At 42.4% G+C, this 16905-nt stretch overlaps 1 protein-coding gene across 1 annotated transcript in view; it reads right to left on the bottom strand.

The window, feature by feature from the left end:
* ZNF366 (zinc finger protein 366) overlaps positions 1 to 16905 on the bottom strand; it is a 269574-nt gene that overhangs the window by 100133 nt on the left and 152536 nt on the right. The window lies entirely within an intron of this gene.

Here is a 16905-nt window from a genome sequence, read left to right as displayed (position 1 = left end):
CAGCTAGAGCTTGAGTTGCCATTGGAGGGTTCTGAGCTGAGAAATTATTATGCCATGATTGATATCTTGTGAGGGATGGTCAAAGACAACATCTGAGGACTCTTTGTTTTTGCTTTTTAAGGAGTAAGCTGATTTTTGCCAGTTCAAGAGGGCCAAGAGGCAACCAGCATTCAATCTTGGTTGTCAGAAATTCTGATCATAGAACAATTATACAAATTCATTTGAAGAAGAGTTGGGCAATATAATGGCAGAAATAGTAATAGTATTTTACATTCATTGAGTGCTTACCAAATGACGGGTGCTTCTTGAAAGGCTTTATGTGGACTATCTCATTTAATCCTTCTAACAAATTTATGAGGCAGGCACTAATTTTTTCCCCATTTTGCAAATAAGATAATAACAAGCTAAACAATTTGCCAAAGGCCATTATCTAGAAGGATTTCATTTAATTATTTGGTATGCTTTGAGATAAGACAAGGGAAAAAAAATTGAGGTTGATCTGGCTAGCTGGTATTCTAAACATGACCCTACAGAATTATAGATACCAAGTATGATGTTGTGGAACATGAATGAGCACATGGGGTTTGAACATCAGTTCTGAACTCACTGCATGAGTTTGGACAAGTTACTTATCTCTCTGAGTTGATTCCCTCACTTGTAAAATGTAAAATCATATGCTTCTTGCAGAGTTATCAAGATAAAATATAATCACACATGGACACACCTACTATAGTGTCTGGCCCAGAGAAGGCACTCAAGAAATGATATTATTATTATTATTATTATTATTATTATTATTATTATTATTACTACTACTGTTATTATTATTGTTATTGTTATTATTGAAGGAATGTCAGAGTTCATGCAGCCTCTTGGCTGCATACTTGGAATGCCCCTTTCTATGCTTTTCAAATATTAGCAGATAGCATTGAGAATCAACTAGACAACAATCTAAAAATGCAAATTCCGTGAGCTCCACAAATCTCACTCTTGGATTGAAAACTGACACTCTTTAAAGAACCCCAGAAACAGAGAGAAACTCCACACCTCCTTTGTAATGTTGCATTAAGCCAAAGTCCTTATGGGAAACTGACACCTCAAGCAGTGTGACCTACTGGTTGAGGAAATGGAGTCTGGAGTCCCACTGCCCTGGGGCCTTAGGTAAGTAGATAGACCTCTCTGTACCTGCCTTTATGTGTGAAACTGGGATAACATAACGCTTACCTCATAGAGAAGCAGCAAGGCTTAGAATAATCATGTAAAACAATTAGTAAGATTCTGGCAAAGATTCGGTTCAGTAAAGGTTAACTATTATCATTGGAATTCATTTCCCATTCTTTGGGCTCCCATTGATGGAAGGAGATTTTTCAAGTCTCATACTTTGCAAACAAGTATCCCTGGCTGGTCTTCACACCGAAAGAGACGCCATGCTGAGCCCGCTTCTGACAGGTCCTTTGCTGAAGAAGGTCAGGCCTTTGAGCAGTTCTAGACTTATCTTAAGGAGCCTTTGCCAGTGTTTCAGAATTTGAACTTAGGAAGGCTTTCTCCGTAGCTCAACTAAACCTCATGAATTAAAATGCCACGTGTGTTAGTGTGTAGAGAAGAGGACGTGCAGTTATTTTCCCAGCCTCTCTGGGTGCGCTTTTGCATAACTGCTTCCCTCTATTAAGTTTTAGACAAAATGTGACCTTGCAAAGATACCACTGACCACACAGTTGGAAGAGCTCCCCTCACCCCCCTTCCCAACACCTTCACCAGCCATTTCCTCTCTCTCAGCCCTTTGTCTACTTCATAGCTGTCACTGCAGGACATCATCAAATAAATTATTTTCTGCTTTCCTGTTTCCAGTCTATGCCCCTGCACATGCACATGTGTCTATAGGTACCAAGAAGACAGAGATCACATCTGTCTTGTCTTCTCTTTTGTCACCAGCATCTATCTCAGTGCTAGGTCTCAACACATAGCAGCTCTCAACAAATATTGGATAAAGACTGAATGAATCTAAAGCAGTTTCTCCTCTGGACTCTTCTATCTGGAAGAAAAGGTGAGGCATAAACCTGAATAAACAGTAAAGGAATAAAAACACTAGACATACCTCTGTAATTTCCCAGAATGTGGCCACTAGTGAGCTTTATACTAATACTTTTAAGATTACTAAATGAAGATCTCCCACCTTAAATGTGAAAACCAGTAGCTACACAGAGACCAGTGAAGTACTGAAGTCACTGGAAGGGATTATGAGTAAAATACAGAACAATTTTTTTTTCTTTTTGAGAGACAGAGAAAAGAAAAAAAAAACTTTGATGAAATCAGATCTAAAAATCTCCTGATCTTTCTGAGAGGAGAGAAATTGGGTCCTTTCTTCTCTTTATCATTTTTGCCATTTTGATGTTTAAATTTAAATTGTTCCCTCAGCTTCCAGCTGAGCCATTCGTTATGCCCTTTGTGCCCTCATCCCTCTACCCACCTATATGAATGAATATTAGAGGTGGAAGGACTTTGAAAATAATCTTCTCTAATCTGTCTTTTTGTTGAAGAGGAAAGAGAAGTCCAGGCCACCCTGTGAGAGGGTCTCAGGGCTCAGAAGGGGTCCCAGGTCTCTTGACTCCCCTGCTAACCCTCCACTCCTCCATGTCAGATTCACCTCACTTTGGACTTATCCCCTCTGACTCTCCAGGGCCTGATCCACTTTTCAGTCCCAGTACAATCACTCAGGAGACAGCTAGTCAATATCTTGTCTGCTCTGAAGACAAGAACAACCTCACAGATGTCAGCCAAGACCTTTCTTTTCTGGCAGCACTAAATAAGTCTTCCTTTCTCCAATGAGCAAGTCTAGCCATAATATTTCCAACTAGGAAGTGTCCCATCCCTAAAGACAGTTCTTTCACTCCTTAATCTGAGTTCACTCCATAAGTCTGAAAGGCAGTGGAAAGAGGTATGGGAAGCCCCACAGTGTACATCCTAATCATCAGAAAGCTTTGCTTTTCTTTCCCTGAGATGCCAAGGCCAGAATATTCTCAGTCCTTTGTTCCCCTACCCCCGACTCCAGGAGGTGATAGGACTCCTGCCAAATGCTCTGGTAAAGAAAACAATGGTGTACGTCCTGACAGGCCATAGGGAAGTTGAGGAAAGACAGAGTCCTCATTCACAGCCAGTCGGGGGTCCTGCTCTGGACCCGCACAGTCCCCGGAGTTTAGGGAACAGAGTTGAGCTGGTTAGTTCTGCCTTCCCTCCTTTCTGTCCACCTCTACTGCAGAAACTGAGATGGGCTGAGAAATCCTTTGCTATGATCCTTTTCTGCCTAGAAACTCTGTTTGCTCAACAATAAATCCCATAGGCAGTTCACTTTTTTCACATGGTTTCGTACATTGCCTAGTCCCAGTCTATTGATTTTTTGTTGGTTGATTTGGGGTTTTGGGCCAGTGTATTGGGAGGAGGCATGGGGGATTTGATGATTTTTAAGACAAAGTGTCTCACCCTCATCTGAATCTCTAAAACTGTCTTCAGCGCATTTTCCCTTCATTACTTGAGTCATCCACTCACCAATACCAGTATTTGGGTTTACTGATTTTATTGCTATTGTTGTTTATGGGTTTTGGTTTTTGTTTTCTTACATGAGAGTTATTGATTTTAAGATAAGGAGACTCAGTCTCCAAAAACATCTATGCCTGAAGTCGTATTCTTCACAACACTGCAGTTTTTTAGGTACCTTCACTGGTGTCAACATCATGTTCCCTCAGTCTGTGAGCTAAGATTATTTTTATCTCTCTCCTCTTTTCTCCACTTGGTCACTCATTCTTCTTAAAAGAGTTTCTCATAAGAACTTAGTTTCGATAACTTCCAGCTTTGCATTAATCATACATTTTAGAAATTATTGACATGAACTCTAGTCAAGATGATGTTGTAAGTTCAAAATTTGAGGCTTTGTTTTGCTCCAAAGGTATTGCTCTGATATGTAAAATAGAAAAAAAGAAAAGAAAAAAGCATGGCCATTGAGCATGCAACAAGATAAATATCTGTATGTACTATAATCAGAAGAGAAACAAAAAGTGGAAAGTGGGACCACTGAGGTCTGAACCGTAAGTACAGAAGTGGCCAGGAGTTCTAGCTCCCATGGGATTCTAAGAACCAAAATACCACAAGAAGGTGGGTACAGAAGCAAGGCCCCTTGCTGTTTACCCATTCACAGCCTCTTCTAAAGGGATGGTGCTAGGAAGCCACATTTGGGACCATATTACCCTGCCCCACTCCTAAAACTGCTGACTGGACCAAGGGTGGGCTCTTTATCCAAAGGCATCCAAGCCATAGGGCCCCCCATGAGGGGCCCTTGAATGAGTAGTTTCACCAAAAAAAAAAAAAACCCAAACTGGCCCCGTAAGATTCTTGTTCCAATAAAATTAAACTGGGAAATATGTGAAGAAGTAAACAATTTTCAGTACAAACTAAAGCTGAAAGATCCTGAGACAGAGAGGAGGCAAATGGCTCTAATGGATCACGATCGAGCCAAAGCCACGAGGAAGCTGAAACTCTGAGATCACAAAACTTACGAGCTTTAGAGTGGAGGATGAAGATGCCACCTGATAGCTGAAAGAGGAAACTAGACCCAGAGAGAGATTTGAAGGCACAGTAATGTAGGAAAGAAGAGCAAAGTTCTACAACTCCCACCTCAGGGATCCAGAGGAGTGCTTGGGCTTCCCAAGGTCTTCCTGATTTCAGCCTCTAGGAGCCCCAGCTCCACAGTCATTCCTGCCCCTCCTCCTGGAGGCTGCCTGTTTGGCTCCTCCCTGGTTACTGTGAAGCTTGGCCCTGGGCTTGGACCTCTACTTCCCTGGTTTCACGCACATCATTTAACTGTCTCCCCTCTGCCACTCCACTTACTGGAGTTCTTTGAGTGAGACTATTCCTTACAACCATGGAAACTCAAATGAAACGTATGCTAAGTCATTTAATCCCCCCAACAACCCTAACAGGTAGGGATAATATTCCCATTATACAAATGGGGAGGCTATAAGCATTAAGCAGATGGATCATACAGCCCCTGGGCTGGTCATTTGCCTGTTTCCTTTCACATTTATTTCCCAGCCTTCCTCTGCTTTGCTGGCTGTGCAAACTATATTTCCCAGGTTCCCTTGCCAACTGACTTCTGGCTCACAAAGAGGTTCACTGGCAGGTAACTGAAGAGCTAGAGGAAGAAGGAAGCCAAGATATGTTTCCCCTGTGCTTTAGGTAGCATCTTTGGCAATGACTGCAACTTCTTCACGTCTCAGATCCCATGAGGCTGACCTTCTTCTGTGTTCCCAGCTCCCACGCTCCCTGTGACTCTTCAGGCCTTCAAACTTCTGCTGTTCTTTGGGTGGCCTTACTGCCTCCTGTTCAGTTTTTCACCTCTTTCATTCCATTTGTAATTTGTTCTCTGTATTAAATTTCATCTAGTAACTGGTTTGGCTCTGTTTTCCTGAATGGATCCTGACTGATGCGGCAGTTACTGAGTGGCTGAGTGGGGATTCAAAGTTCAGTCTGTTGAATTCTAGAGCCCACGCTCCGAAGAACACATTATACTTACAGTTAAATCACAGAGAGATTTCTCTGGACTTCAACTACAAAGTAGTGAGGTTTATTCCAGAGTGAGCCCATAGAGAGGGCTTTCCACTTTATTTTTTCACTGCTCACAGTCACGTGTTAACCTGACGATGCCAACAATACAAAGATCGAAGACGTCATTTCTAAGGTCTGCCTCTGGCACCACAACTCTTCACCCTGTTCCGTTCTGACTCTGTTCCCTAAAGGAGACAATCTAATAGTACTGGAATTGATACCAGAAGAGGAATTCTTATGACACCATGTGTGCACCATTGAGGCAGGCTGAAATCTCATGTTCCTCAATACGTTTGCCACTGCTTGAGAGCAACAGTCTCTTCCTAACACTCTTTGTTTCTTGCACCGCCCCTAAGCTTCAACCCTTGGACACCCTATCCTTTCGTAATAATCTATCCTACTTGCACTCCCAGGTAAGTATTTTGTTTCACTTCATTCTCTCTCTCAGTCTCTCTCTCTTTCTCCACTAGATTCCTGGGTTTCTGACCTGATCTCCCAGGCCAGAACATGCCTGGTAAGGTAAATTATGTTATCAGTAGTCCTCTGCTGCTCAGTTATCTAGATGCACATTACTCCTGACAAGCCACCATCATCTGTTTAATGCTGCATTAAGGTCTGCCTTATTGTACTGTATTGCATTTAGGGGCACCTAGAAGAAGGTGAATATCAGATTTCTCTAAACTAGATGCTCTGCCAGAGGAAGCAGAATGTTCAGATCCTTTTGCCTGAGAATCTAAAAAAAAAAAAAAATCAGAGAAAGAAGCCTCAACTTTATGGTCTTTAAATAAACTCATAATTGCTTCCCTTATTATGAGTGCCTCCTGCACCTGGTCTCAGTCCTTTAAATGCTAAATTTAGTCCATTCATGGGTAAAGGTGGATAATTTCAGCATTCAATTAACAAGTGTATGATGGGAAATATGCTAAACTCTTGAGGTTTGTACTACACAATATCCTGTAACTACTGATGAGTGACAGTCTATGTTTCACAGACCACAGTTGAACAGTCTGTACGAACATTTGTAAAAGTAACTAAGTCTTATTATAAAAATGAGTGTTATCTTTGGCATCTCCTTCTTTACTCCTTCCAGCTACCACCTCCCACATTCCAGCTGTCTCCTATCCTATGAGGGTTTTTGTTTCCCCCAAAAGCTTCAGTGACTTCTCTGTTCTTTCCTTTTCCCTCACTAAGGAAATCTCCACGTTACCAGGGACTAAAATGGATGGCCATATGTCACAGAGAATGAAATATCTTTCCCCAATCCGTGTCTTCTGTGCTGACCTAGAAGCCTAAGAGCTATTCCACTGACACAGAAGAATGGACCACATGACCTGAGGAAAGCTCCTCACCCCACCCCACCCTACTTTCCACCAGCAGTTAGCGAGCTCCTATTCACCAATCAGGTCTTGAGCAAAAGAGTGACATCTTTGAAAATTTATTCTCCAGCTCCCAGCCTAAGTCAGGGTCTTAACAGTAATTATCTCAGTTTGTAAATATAGCCTCATTGTATCATCAGGATACTGACTGTCTACTCCAGTAGTCTATAAGAACCATGAATATTTATGTCCCCAATTTTATTTCATGAAAGTAGTGTTAGTGGGGGAGTCTGCTGCAAGTAAATTTGGGAAAAGCCAAATCAAGCAGATTTCTTTACTGGAGGACTTCTTGGAGTTTTAAAATGCTAATGTGTGTAATAATCACCAGTGTTTCACAAACTATGTTAACCATGGAATGTTTTTTAATAATTCGTATTAACACTGGAGGAACTAGTGTTCTGTGGAATATGGTTTGAAAAAAGCCAGTACAAAATGAATTACAATCTTTGCCTTTGCTCTAACTTTACAGCAGACTGGTAATTGTTACTAGCACATGGGTTTCATGTGACCTTAGAAGCTGCAGTGGAAAACTGTGACAAAACTTCAGAGTGAAATAATCACACAGAAAGAGATGGTTGGGCTAAACATAAGTTTGAGGAAGATACCCCCAAAAGGGAAGCGGGATAAGAAAGAAAATTGGTTTATAGAGTATGCAATGATGGAGTTTCAATTAAAGAAGATCACATGCCAACCAATTAAGTGAAAAGAGAACTGATAAGATTATCCTCAATACTTGATACTGATGAGTGAGAACAAACATGGCACCTGCTGCTGATCCAAGACTATAGGGAAAGGTGTGGTGATGATGGGTTTTCTGACTGGCCTTCACGTATAATTAAACCATATGTTCAACTTGTTCACAATGATGTGACTTTCAAGTTCCATGGGGTTACATTATTCAGGAATGTGGAAATATACAAAATTATAGTTGATTATCTTAAATAATATAAAATACATGATTTTTTTAGCTTTTGATAAAATCATTTAAATATTTAAAAAATGGAAACATACAAGTACTACTGTGAGCTATTATATGTGTGAGCTGGAGATAGATGTTTATTGATATTCCAGATGGTCCTTTATGGAAGCAGAGGTGTAGACTTGATAAATAAATGCAGATAAAATTATTCCAAACTTTATGGGTAATAAATTGATGTCTAGGCTAATAAAGTGATCTATAGATTATCTTTTGGAGTTAATCCAGTGAGTAGCAATTTTCTTTTTGAATTTCTTTTTGATTACTACTAAAAGAGATTTAATTCCAAAGGATGGCTACTTTTTAAAAGGTTCTTGGGTCTTAACACTTAGTGCAAAAGCATAATTTGCATAGTCTGGACAAAGAAATGGTTAGAAAAGACTATTTTAAGCCTTTGTGTTCCTGAGATCATGGCTCTTTCACCAAGTTCTGAATTGAGGAAACTGAACTCTGGGTAAGATGTCAGAGAAAGGTTATTGAGGAATGGGATGTGGATGTCTTCATAAGGGGAGGAGGGCTGGCTGGATCCGGTGATGAAGTGTGAATCCAGTCCACTTTGTCATGCTGCAGTCCCTGTCTGCTTCTCCATCTTTCCGGTCTCAGGTAACTCCCTCAGCAATAACTTTTGGGTCCAGCCACTCCTATCTCTCTGACTCAGGACCTATCCTCTATCACCCTTAACCTCTCCAGAGGGACTGCCCACTTTAAACTTCCTAAAGGGGCTTGAAAACGTGAAAGCTCTTTACTTCCCATCCCAGAGGTGCGTGCGTGCGCGCGTGCCTGTGTGTGTATGGCGCAAGGTGCTGGTCGGGGGCAGTTATTTCGGTGCAGGCTGTTACGTGAGGACTCTCCAGACTTCAGAAACATGGTACTGGCCTTTCACTGCTGAGGAGGTGGGTAAAGAGACACTGAGACTGGTAAGCCTTCTCCTCAGCACCTAACTCTGTTGTATGAAGAATAAGAGCTCATTGTTTATTTTTCCCTAGTTTTTAACCAGACCACCTGCCTTCTTAGCTGGGCTCTTGGGAACATGCCAAACCAGCCTGCTGTCCCAGTGCCTGCCTCACCTGCCTGCTCACACTTTTTGTTCTTGCCTCCTCTATCTTTTGGACATCCCTTGCTTGCTCCCATATATGCCTCAGGCCTGGTTGCTCCGAATTTGTCCAAATGCACTCCTCTGGCCCTATCCCCAGCCCCAGGATTCCAACTCGACAATGACAGAAAGGTCTCTCAAGCCCCAGGAACCATAGCCACCCTGGGACACTCTAGCTTCTTTCTGCTGAGGCAGACCAGACACCTTTCAGAGTACAGGCCCCAGAATAAGAAGTGTCTTTCACCTATGTCTTCCGGGAAAGGAAATCTCTCCTTCTTGAGGATAACAGGTACATGAATAATTTGATTTATAGCCTTATTATCAGTTCCAGAGCATCCTAGTGACTTACTGTGGTCACCAAACCACTGCCTTCTAACCCACCTCAGGCTTTGGAGAAAGTCAAGCTTCTCTCTTCCTCCTCTTAGGCTCAGTCTGGCACTTCATTCCAAAAGGGGAAGTTGGGATTGGGGCCACAGGGTTTGAACCCAGCCTGGAGCTCTCCCTCCCACTTTGTCTTTCTCACCCAAAACAGGAGGCTCCAGCCAGTTGTGGTAAACCCTGCCCCAGTGGTCTCCACTACTCCTTTCATAGTCATCTGAGGCCTTTAGGTTTGGCATTTCTTCCTGCAGGACACGTCACCACGGCAGAGTCAGCTGACAGTCATTTTACACACACTATACACAAGCTGCCATTGAGGATGAAACTGGTATCCCAGCGAGCCCGCTATCTAGACCAGAGATGGGCCTGGGCACCCTCCCTGCCGCAAACAGACTCTCAGAGACCGGCAGGCAGCCTTATGCCCCACGTTGGCCCTGGGGCATCATGAATCTCCCTCTCATCTTCAGGGCCTTTGTTTCGTCTCAGAATGAGCAATAGATTTTTGCTCAAGGTTCAGTTCAGGAAAGTTACAGTATATCTTTTCAACCTATATTCTATTTCATTCAAAGTGAGCATGGCTTCATGGATTCCTGTGGGAGTATGTATTCTTTCAACTTAATTTATATTAATGAATAGGATAAAGCCAAAGGAAAATTGCCATGGCCTTTTAGGCACCAAATGTTAATATTCACAAGTCTGAGAAGCAGCGATGTGGAGGCAACTTTGAGACCTTTCATTCTGAAAGGGACTGTGGGCACCGTGGAAAACACAATAGGCCACTTTCTCACTGTGTGCTGCCCAATGCTGGCCTATGCCCAGGGACAACAAAGCTAGATCTAACATGGTTGCCAAGACCCTGTTCAGGCCTGTCCCCTTCCTCCAAAACTCCAGACTCTGAGGCATGTGGGAGGTGACTTTGAAAATCAGGCGCAGGCTACTGGGACATCTGGACTCCAGGCCAAATCGGGCTCCTTCTGCACTTCATGGGCCCTGAGCAGAAGCAGCACACTCACCATTTAAGACCACAGAGAAAATGTGTCACCAGGGAGAGTTTCGCCCTCCGTCTGTCCCTACTGTGCACAAAAGGAAGCACCCCAGTGAGCTGAGGGAAGGAATGAGTCCTCCAGAGTGAGATTCCTAGAGGTTATCTGACTTTTCCACTTAGAATAATCCTCAAACTATCTTAATAAGTTTTCCAATATTTCAATTCATTTCATTTATCTTCTTAAGATAAGATGGAAAAAAAGTTTTAAAATTGCCTCAAGGCCCTATGCATCAACTAGATAAATGGTGAGGTCTGAGAGAGGTTAATACCTTGTAGCATAATCTTGCCCTGGAATCCCATCAGGGCAATTGTGATCTGTTTAATATCAACAGGATGACTACAGGTCTCCTGGAAGGAGTTATCAACTAATTTCAGAATAGAGATAAAAGCCTGTGAAATATGCAAAGGCTCCTTTCTAATTAAATGATTCACTGAACAAATTTTGTTAAAATTCAGTTTCCCCATTTAGAACAAGTGCTATCCAACACCCCAAGGAGATGGCAAGGGGAGATGACGAACAAGGTTTTGGTGATCAAATGTGGTGATTATCTGCTCACAGATGGTGTGACAACAATCTGTAGGATTATTAAAAGAAGACTTTAATCACTTTTGATCGTGTTTTGGTCTGTGCCCCATCCATTTCACAAGTCCTTTAAAAAGAATTGACCCCAAACCATACCAGAGTAGTAAGAGGCTCTGGTTGCTTCCCCTCTGTTCCAAGCTACCCAATTACTTTCCCAGATGATTGGAATTACCTCCTTTTTTTTTTTTAATTCATGTGGTAGCATGTATCATTACTCCATTATATTTTATTTGTTTTTATTTTTTATTGAAGTATAATCAATTTACAATATTATGTTAATTTCTGGTGTATAACATAGTGATTCATTTATACATATATGTGTGTATATAGATATATAGAGATATAGATATATTTCTTTTCACCCTTTAAGTGGACTCCCTTCTTTCCTTGTCTCCCTACAGTCTACTCCCAACACAGCAGTAAAAGTAATCTTGTTAAAATATGAGTCAGATCACAAATTCCTCTGCCTGAAACCCTCCAATAATTCCCCATCTCACCCAAAGTAAAAGCCAAAGCTTTCAAGGCCGGCAGGGCCCTTCCTAATCTGCATTCTAGCCCGAAGCAATCCAAACTCACTCCTATTTCTCTTTGCTTGGTTCCTTACTTACTGCAGATTTTTCTAGTTATCATCTTAATGAGCCCTTCCCCTACCAGCCTGTTTAGTAACACACCTCTTCAGTTTTCTCTGTTCTTCTTCCCTGTTGTATTTCCTCTGGAACACCTTCAACCCTATGATATAATGTATGCTTTGCATATACATCTCATTTTCTATTTTTCCTCTATCCTCTACCCACCCCCACCAATGAACATAAGCTCTAGAGAGACAATCATCTCCCTTGATTTCTTCACTGCATTATCCACAGGGGCTAGATCAGTGCCTACCACCTATCAGGCACACATTTAATACTTGTTGAATGACTAGATGACTTGAGGCACTTGGAAGCCATGTGCAAGATGAGTAAGCAGAAGGCAGAGAAAGGTACACACATGGGGGTAAGGAGGTATGGAGCAGAGCGAAGAGAGACTATGAACCCCTAGGAGACAGAACAGTAGCCATGATCCTCAATTTACCAGTTCCCAATTCTGACTCCCATTAGATCTCTAACATGTAATTTGTTTCCTGTCTTTGTATTGTCCACGTATGTCCATATTATTACCCACTTTATCTTTACAACAACACTCTTTAACTTGAACCAGCTTGAAAGGGAGAATAGAAAAAGACAGCATTAAAAAAGGAATAGGCAGGCCAGGGTATCTAGGGCCTTGCAGGCCACTGTAAATACTTTGTCTTTTGCACTGTTTGAAATGGGAAAACGTCAGAGCATTTTTTTTTTTTTGATCAGAAGAGTGACTTGCTGATTTTCATATTACAGAGTTCCCTTTGACTGTTATCTGGAAAGAACAATCAGTCATGGTTCTCCAGAAAACAGAACCAATAGCATATCTATGTATTTATATATCCATATCTAATACCTAATAAATTGGATGTGGGGTGTGAGAGAAAATGAAGAGTCCAGAAGCTCTTGGCCTGAGCAACCAGAATAGTGTTTTCAACTAAAATGATGAAAGCTGCAAGGGGAACAGTTTGCAGGGAGGAGGGAAAATCAAGAGTTCTCTTTTGGACCTGTTATGTTGAGATGCTAAATAAATATTCACTACTGATTAGTCTGTTAGATACATGGGTCTGGAGCCTAGAGGAGAGGTCCAGATTGGAGATAGAAACGTGGGAGTTTCAGCATATAAATGTGGGGTTTCAGCATATAAATGTGAGACTAGTGATCTCAACTATAGCCATTTTGGTGGAGTGATAGGGTCAAAAGCTTGATGGGAAAGACTTCAAAAGAGAATGAGAAGAAGAGATGGTAATGAGTCTATAGACAATTATTTCTAAGAGTTTTGCTATAAACAGAAGGGGAGCAATAGGGTAATGGGGTCTGCACGGGTTTTTAAAATTAGATTTGTAACAGCATATTTATATGCTGATGGAAGTGTTCCAGTAGAGAGAGAGAAGTCAAAGATTTTAATGAGTGTTTACTATGTGCCGGGAGCTGTGTTAAGCACTCTACCAGTGTGTGGTTTCTCTTAGTAATCACAGCAAGCCTATGAAGTAGGGGCTGTTATTATCACCCCTTCACAGCTGAGAAGACTCAATAACAAGAGAGTTAAAGTCGCTGTCAAAGTCACACCACCCATAAGGGGCACAGTATAAATCTGAAATTAGGAACCGTGAACCAACTCCCTGCACTTTAGCTCCCCATCTGAAGAACCCAAGAGGGATATGAAGTGATATCTCAGAAATTTTGTTTAAGACATTAGTGGATTTTATGGGGGAAACTGCATTATAATGGTGTTTGCAAAATTGGGGATTCTCAAAGGAGAGGGTCCTTCTCAAAAGTTAAAGGCCAATGTCATGGATTTCCAGAACACAGCCTGCTCTCCCTTACCTTCATCTCCTTGCATGTTTGGTTCTGGGCTGCCCCCATCCCCTTGCCTGGGTGAATTCCAGTTAAATGCTATCGCATCTCTGAGGTTTTTCTCAGTCTGTCCCCAGACATTCTGCCCATGTGACATTGTAGTGTAATCTCCATGTTTGTTCTCACATCTGTCTCCACTGCTAGGCTGTGCATACTTTCAGGCTAGGCTCGAAACTTTTGTGTGTCAGGACCTGCTACCTGGAAAGCTCTCAGTACATCTTCGTCAAACGATTAACTGATCAATCAGACAAGGCTGACCATCCCTTGCTCTCAAAGATCAGAGATTCTCAAAGAAGAGAGGGATCTTTTAATACCCAAAGACACTTGGCAACATCTGGAAACATTTTTGCGGGGTTGCTCCTGGCATCTAGTAGGTAGAGGCCAGAGATGCTGTCAAACAGCCTGGGACACACTGAAGAGCCAGCCCATCACAACAAAGCATTATCTGGCCTAAATGTCAACAGTGCTGAGGTTGAGAAACTCTTTTATAGATTAAAACAGAAAAATGAAGTCCCAAGATCCATACCAAAAAGCATTTCTCCTGCCTTTTTTCTCATGCTGATTACTCCTAGGCTAGGGTGAGGTGGGGGCTTATTCCATCAGACTGTGGCTTCTTTCTCAGCAGCTTCAGCCTAGACATCTTGCCCCCAAACTGAGGTAATTCCCTAAATCAAAGAGGCACTAGTCCATTACCCCAAGTCCAGGGCTGAAAACAGCTCTTGACTTCTCGTCTTTCCATTGTTCCAAATTCCCTAAGGGATTTTCAGAACATTTAACAAGAAATACATCAACACTAACTTCATATCCATTCTAGAATATAATGGGGTCACTACTGCTAACAACCTATGTCCAATTCCCTCTAAAGCCACCAGACTCCAAAAACATCTATAGACAAAAGCTTTTACAACCTTGTTCCTTTATCCAACTATAGAAATTGGAAACAGAGAAAATACTTCTTGTATTCAGCTCCCTCCCTAGCAAATACAGAGAACATTGGATACATATTTTAACAGTATTTGTCAAATTCAGAAATAAAGAGAATGCTGTAGGTGCCAGAAATGAAGAAGGGCCCCATGGTGCTGAGTGGGAATTGGAGTTTCATGATCACAGGACTAAGCAAATCTGACATTAGATTTTCTCACAGTGTAGGGACTGGGGTGTGTGGAAAAGGAGGACAAGAGCAGAGGCCACAGGCACTGCACAAGTGGGGGAGCTGAGTTGACTCCCTAGACAAAGCTGAAAGTTGAAAAAAATCATTGTCTGCAGTTCAAGGGCTTGGCTTAGAAGCAAGTGCCAAGCTCAGTTACTGGTAGAAGAGTCAGCCATGAAAAATCAGAACCCCCCACCCCCGACTGCTGTGCCTTCAGCTGTGTGCCCTGCATACCCAAAGAGGGACAGGCAGACAGACAGACAGACATAGACACAGAGAGAGATGCACAGAGTTGAGAAATTGGCAAACTTCTTAGGACCCTGTCTGCGGTGACCACAAAATGGAGCTGAAGTCTCTAGCTCTCAGGTCTGCATAGGACACTGAAGAAGACACTTTCTTCTGTCCATAAGCAGAAGCAAATAAGGAAAGGCAATTTGCTCAGAGATAATCAATGGTGCAAAAACAGGAGAAATTATATTGAAAGAACTATAAATATTAGATTAAACTGAAAGTGATTTTAAAATAAATATGTTTAAAATGTTCATCCAGCTGAGGAAAGAAATAGAATTCATTAGGCAAAGTGGGGCATTTTGAAGGAAAGAGCACAGAGATTTGAAAGAGAACCAAACAGAAAGGGTAACAATGAAAATGTATTTTTTAAAAAGGAGTCTCTCTGTGAAGGGGAAAGCAGCAGCAACTAGAACGGGTTTAAGAGCCACCAAAACGAAGACTACCAATTGTTGACATAACTGGATTACTGAGGAGGAAATGCAGCTCCCTGGGGCATAAACATTACTTATTTATTTACTTACTTACTTATTTACTTATTTATTTTATTTATTTATTCGTTTTCTGAATTACTCTTAAATAGGCTTTCTTGATACCCTCCTGTCCCATTTATGGTAGCTGGTCCAAACATAGCCCTTTGCCAGCTTCTGTTAACACTCTTACCACTTACAGTGTTTGGAGCCATCTCATTTTGCTATTTAAGATGCACTCTTACTTATATTAAAACTTCATTCCAATCTCAACTCTTCCCCTTCCCTCAACTGTGGGATGAGAATAAATGAAATCTGCTCTTCACACTGTCTTCCCTTTTATTTCTGCCTTTGAACTTTCTCCTTCCCCACCTTTACTACTCTGGCCCAAACTCTTGCCTACTTCTGGTGGCCTCTGCTAATGGGTGTTCTACTCACAGATGGTACCCAGGTTTCCTTAGGGTGGGGTTCAGCTTCACTCCAGCCTCCCCATTCGTGAGCCCTTTTTCCCAAAGGGGCATCTGCATCTCCCTTGGGACCCACACGCACACTGCAGTTCTTCTGCTGGGTTGGGCATCCCATCGTGTAACCCTGAGGCTACTTGGCAGCCCTATACCTCCTGCCTCTCCACTACCCTCTGAGCTCCTCCATGTGGACACAAGGCTCCACTTCCACCTCCTTCCAGGTCCACAGATGGGGTGGAGGTTCCTTCTCTTTTCCTCCCAAGCTCACTGGCTGTTGATGGAACTTGAAATGTAGAGCGCTTAGTGCCTACTGCGCTCACTTTTGCTTTTGCCACAATCCTGGGAAAACAAGAAGTGTCCCCTGCGGCATCCCGAGTGTCCACACTGTGCCATGTCCTACATTGGTAGGAAACCAGGGCTCAGGGACGTTAAATAACTTGCCTAGCTAGTTACTGGGGAACGTGGATCTTTCTGACTCCAGTGCCAATGCTTTCTAGCATGCTTTGCTGTAAAGGAGGATATTCTAAGTCCAGAAAAGAGATGGAGGAAATTAAACAACCTCTTACCCTGGGAGCGTTACCACAAAACCGCAGCAGGAGCAAAACGTTAGTGAAAAAAGCAAGGCGTGTGCAAGCCTTGGTCTGTTGTGGCACCCAAGCTTCACATCCAGAGTCCTCTGATCTGAGGGGTTTGGAGCACTGAGATGATTTTAAGGTGGAGGCATTTGGGTTCCTGAAGGAACAAGAGTGGGAGGAAAGAGGAGAGGACTGTCTCTGTGTTTGGAGGAAAGAAGGCAGGGAACCCTGCTGTCTCTAGGCTTGAAGGAAGGAAGCAAAGGTTCTCCCGATTTTCTTCCAGGTTGTCTGCATAACTCAGAGTACCAGGATAGGAAGGAGGGGCAGCCGAGACAGTAGCTCCGCCCAGGAGTAAAAACTGTACCTCTGATGGCATTTCCTTTAAACTCTCACTCAGGATGTTGAGCATGGTAAATTGGTTGCAGGAAGGTAAGAAAT

This window comes from Vicugna pacos, chromosome 3, assembly GCF_048564905.1.
Source record: "Vicugna pacos chromosome 3, VicPac4, whole genome shotgun sequence".
NCBI lineage: Eukaryota > Metazoa > Chordata > Mammalia > Artiodactyla > Camelidae > Vicugna > Vicugna pacos.
This window is presented reverse-complemented; position numbering and strand designations above follow the sequence as displayed.